This window comes from Sorghum bicolor, chromosome 3 (assembly GCF_000003195.3).
Source record: "Sorghum bicolor cultivar BTx623 chromosome 3, Sorghum_bicolor_NCBIv3, whole genome shotgun sequence".
NCBI lineage: Eukaryota > Viridiplantae > Streptophyta > Magnoliopsida > Poales > Poaceae > Sorghum > Sorghum bicolor.
This window is the reverse complement of record NC_012872.2, coordinates 18,115,190-18,120,641: the sequence shown is the minus strand read 5'-3', so window position 1 is coordinate 18,120,641 and position 5,452 is coordinate 18,115,190. Positions and strand designations below refer to the sequence as shown.

General features: G+C 42.7%; 1 long non-coding RNA gene across 2 annotated transcripts; it reads right to left on the bottom strand.

The window, feature by feature from the left end:
- LOC110434119 lies at positions 2,955-4,175 on the bottom strand. 2 transcript variants are annotated; one of them, XR_002451601.1, is made up of 4 exons: positions 3,935-4,175; positions 3,746-3,848; positions 3,528-3,658; positions 2,955-3,439 (listed from the first exon to the last, which is right to left on the bottom strand). It is a non-coding gene; the product is annotated as an uncharacterized LOC110434119 (long non-coding RNA). The 2 variants fall into 2 exon arrangements; XR_002451600.1 differs by having other exon boundaries at positions 3,533-3,658.

Below are 5,452 nucleotides of genomic sequence, written 5' to 3'. Positions count from 1 at the left end.
TGGGTGAAAGGTCCTATATGGCTAGAGTGGGGTGAATAGCCTATTTAAAAAAATCTACAAACTCACTAGAGAACGAGGTTAGTAAATAACAAGGCAAAGCTTTTTGCTCTAGCTCTAATAGGGTGTTTGCAAGCCACATATCCAACAATTCTAGTTGATATGATCACTAGGCACACAAGAACTATGTCTCTACTTACACTAGAGAGCTACCTAAAGTTTCTATACAAGAAAGTAAGCTATTCTAGTTTGCAGGAATGTACAAGAGAGGGTTTGATCTTGTCGCACCCGGTTTTCCAAAAAATACCACGCGCTAACTATATGTGTGCCCAAGATGTCCACACAACACATATAGCGACATAGGAGAATATCAAGAACAATGCTTTATTATATATCGAAACATAGTTACAACAGAGCTTACATCTATTACAAAAGCATAGTGGAAACTATTCTTAATCTTTACTTTGGGTCTCCATTTTCCATAGGGACGGTTGACTGGGGGTACACTTGCCTAGTACTCCTAGAATGCCTCAGGGAACTCTGCCTTTGTAACATCATCGGGTACCCATCTGGGATTTTTGATTGTTGAATGTAAAGCAAGTGTGAGCGCACCACACTCAACAAGTATAACATGAGGGGATGAAAGGCTCAAAAGGCTTGACTTGGTTTGACAACGATAAGCATTTTTAGTTGGTCATATTTTATTATGAGACCTATGTTGCTAGGTTATGCTTAAGCTCCCAAGGTGAAAGTATAATTAATATCAAGATTAATCATCACCCAAACCATCCATAGAACCATCTATCTCGAAAAGGATCCAGGCCGCTCATGACTGAGAGCACGACAGATATATCCATTTTAAAACACTCTGCAGAGCTTGTACACTTTCACCATGAGTCGTGTTACCCATATACTTGAGGTGATCAGCCTCTTGACCCACTTCCAAGGTAAGTCGGCAGGGTTCACTATGAAGCCTTTCAAAAGCCCCCTAACAAGTTAGTAGCCGCGAGGTTTCAATGGCAAGTGTGCATAGGTGTCCTCCTCTAAGAGGCACATGTGGTCGCAGCACTGTACACACCAAGGTAGGAAAACAACTATACACCACAAGACACCCCCCTCTTGTGTCTTTCGGTAACCACTAACAAGTTAGAGAAGTTCAGTTTACTGAGCTAAAGCCAGAGCCATGTAGCTCTCAAGACTGTACGGTAAATCCTGGGTGGCCACTTTAAGATTCAGTCCTTACAGAAGGCAGACTAGAGCACCCAAAAAGCCCAATGCTCTAGCCCCATTCTGTCCATGTTGCTAAAAATCATCAATTTATCATTGATTACATAATCCATTAGTCAAGATTAACATTATGTAGTTTGGTGATTGCAGACTAAGCAAAACTATCCATATGCATAACCCAAGGTAACAAGGGATTCAGGATAACAAAGGTTCTAGGTAAAGTCCTTAGGGGTTTATCATATTAGACACATGCACATGAAGAGATGATTAAATAGTTATTAGGTAACAAGGGAACTTATGTTACACTTGCCACAAATGGTGCTCCAACTTGTCCAACTTTCCTTCTAGATCACCTCGCATATCTCCTCTTTTATAGATCACAACAACCAGCACAAGCACCATAAAAGAAACCTAAAAACAATACATCAAGCATTACAAAAATAAGACACAAAGGTTTTAAACACGTAAGGCTTGCAACTATGAACATTTGAGCACATAACAACTAAATGGAGCTATGGTTTAAAAGGTATGAAAATTCAAATTTAGTAGATGGAAGGTATGATAAATGATAGGAATAGAATAAACATGATTTATATGGGCTAACTTGAAAGATATAGAGAGCATAAGATTTTATAGATGAAGGGTAACGATTATAGGATTATACAAGATGGATATGACATTGTGAAGAATGAAGTAAGCATACGGAGATTGAAGGGCTAGGTAACATGAGATGCCTATGAAAGCCTGATGAGATGGAACATATACATGGCAAGGGTTACACAATAGTGAGATGGTATGGTGATATACTAACAAGAATATTATTTCTTGACATAGAACATGAAGAATTGAAGACCCGAAAACAATGGTGGTAGTTGGTTAGGATCGAATTTGCCAACAATGATGAGATGATGGTTACATAGCGAAAAGTGAGGATGAACCTATAGCTTAGGTTCGGCAACCTGCTTTAGGTTATGACACTGACCATTTGGATTGGAAAAGAGGACATTTTGGAACATATTTGAAGCAATGGCTGCAGCAGGGTGAATGCTTCATTAAAGGGGAACACGGCGAGACACTAGTGCACGTAGGTTGTGCACGGCAGCGGACAGCAGGCTTATGATCACTGATAGCATACTCTTATCAGCATATATCAGCAATCCATGTTGTGGGGTCTCTGTGGACTGTATGAGTTATGTTCTAGCAAAAGGGAATGGTGGTTTGGCCATCTATGAGCCAGGAAACGCAAACATAGGATGGGTGGGATGGCTGATTTCTGGACAGCAGGAGTAGCAGTTGCCATGGCCTCGATATCTCGGTCACTGTGGCACTTATGGACAAGCCAACTTACAAAGGTATGTGTGAGTTCATGATACACAAGTGAGTAAAATTATTTGACAAATGGAGTAACGGATTTTCGGAAACGCACTCACCAATCGGCTGCAGCGCGACTGCAGGACAGCAGGGACAGCGAGCACAAGAAAAATGATATCTCTTTTATATTGAATCCTATTGACACAAAATTTCTCAGAGGTGTGTGCAGAGATATGAAACATGCTGTGGTTGAAAGACATGGTCACTGGATCATTGGAACAACGGGAATATGCATGCCAATAAGCAGCAGTGCGGCTGCGAGGTTTTTGGGGCAGCAAGCACAAAAACGGTTGTAACACTTTTGTATTGGACTTGCTGTCCACGAAATTTGGCATAGGCATGTGCAACTTTATGAAGAATATCATGGTCAAAGGATTCAATGATTGGAGTGATGGTCAGTGAGAAACGCTGTTTCTACAGGAGGCATCAGAGCTGACCATAAAGACAGCAACACATTTTTGTAGGAGAAATTGTCATGGATCAATCATACTCGAACTATGGCACATATCTTGCAGCGAGTGACATCAAAACATATAGATACATGGGAGAAGTTCTCAATATGAGGTTCATGGGGATAGCAGCAACCACGTAGGTGCTCGATGAGACGATGATGACCAAAGTCGGCATAGCAGTTGCCGATCGTTGGGACTGCGAGAAATTCGCTGCAGGAAGAATCCTGTGATACATGAGGATTTTAAAAGACATGAAGAGTAAGGAGCACCCAACAAAAATATACACAGAGAGGGTGACCTTGCTGCAAGTGAGGATCAGCGATGGTTTCAACATGGCCGCCAGGATCGAAGCAACAGCACGTTTGCAGAGATAGCAGTGATGATTTGATTGTCTGATGCATCCACGATAGGTAAATGTGATCATGGAGAAATGTTAGGGACAAAAAGGATTATCAAACTCAGAGAGAAAGAGGGGACGACCTCACCATGGTTGCAGCCCATGTGCTCTCTACACAGGAGGATGGCAACATCATTATCAACGTGTTCCGGTTTTGGAATGAGGGGCGCAGCGGCAAAACGAATTGCAGCAGCGATTCCGCCTTGGAGATAAACTATACCAAATGGAACATCAAATAGGTCAATGAAAGGGAAATTGGTGTAGGATCAGAGAGGGGAGAGGGGGGGGGGGGCGTACTCACCATGCCTTGTACAAAACCAGCAGCGACGGCATCCTTTTCTCATAACAAGTTTAGGCTTCGGGATGATGATGAATTGGGCTGCGATCCATCAATTCAGGTTTCCCTGTGTTGCGAGAGAGAAGTAAAGGGAGGGGTGAGGGCTGAGGTAAACACCACACAAAGACATAGAGAGAGGGAGGGCGACCTTACTGCAGCAAGGATTAGGAGCAACGGCATTCACTGATGGTTTGTTCGGTCTCTGATATGATGAACGAAGTGGCAGAACAGAATCATACCGGTGTTTGCTTTCCATTTTGTTGCAGAGGGATGGAGAGGAAGTTGGAGGGAAGAGAAGGGGGCGTCCATGGTGGACGATGCGGAGGAGATGTGGGAGCACCTTCTCTGGTGCTTGCATGAGGCAGAGAGGAGAAGATGAAGGGGTTATGGCTGCTGCTTGTGGTGAAAAGAGAGGAGGAGGAGAGGAAATGAGGAGACTCCTCTGGTGCTTGCATGAGGAGGTGAGGAGGAGGTTATATGGCTGTGGGTTGCTGCATGTTTCCATGCCATTCAAGTGAAATAAGAGGGAGTAAAATAAGTGCTATCAAGAGGGATTGAAAAAGGGGTGAGTAAAGGGATTTAAGTGCTGTCATTTTGCATGAGAGAAGAGAGGGGTCGGCAGCAGAAGAGGAGAGGGGCAGCATCTTGATGCAATAGTGCTGCTGCATGCTTGCAAAATGAAGAAAAAGGAATAAATTGATGGAATGAAGAAGCACTCTTAAGAGAGTTTTGTCTGGGGAATTAAGAGAGCTAAAGAGGAGATGCATGTATTTTTGCATTTGAGAAGGGATTGGCGTGTGCAGCAGAGGGGGAGGGATGACTGTTCATCAGCTTTTAATCTTGTAATTAGAGAGGCATGCAAATGTGATGAGGCAGAAAATTAAGAGAAGGGAATTGATGTAGATATAATTCTTGCATGGAGGAAGAGAAGGGGACAGCATAAGAGAGGATACCGAATTAGTAAGTGTGTCCATCTGTTCTGCATGATGAAGAGAGGGAGGAGAGAAAATAATGCATCTCTGTTGCATGTATGCTTGCAGAAATGAATGGGAGAGGATGAAGCACACCTACTGTTTACTCATACTATTTAGAGAGAAAATTAAGGGTAAATAACAAGCTTTGAGGGCTGTCTATTTTGCATGGGCAAAATAGGGGCATGTGAGCAGCAAAAGGATGTAGTCAGTGATGGGAGGGAGCTGCTCTTTACAATGCATATCAATCTTGAGTTAAGAAAGGAAATTAGAGAGCATAGTGATTATTGCTGCCGGTCCAATTTATTGAATGAGGAAGAATTATATGTTCGGATATTTTTGCATGGTGGGGAGAGGATGAGGCGCCACCACGAGGAGAGGACTGCATGTTTACATGAAAATATGAAGAGAGTTCAGCTAGGGGTAGCTTGGGCTAGTTTGGGTCTAGCCAAAGCAAGAGAAATGAGAAAGGGATAAGTTGGGCTGCTATTCATTATAGAAAGAGAGACATTGTTGCTGTATGCATGCAATTGAGTGATAGAGTAAAGGAGCATAGGTGCGTCTAGTAAATTATGGAGAAAAGAATAGGTGCCTATACTACTAGGGAAGTGCTCATCAATGACGCTCTGCCTTCGTCACTGAAGGTTCCACAAACGTCACTGAAGTTGTTTTGTGATAAACTTGTGACGAAAATTGTTTC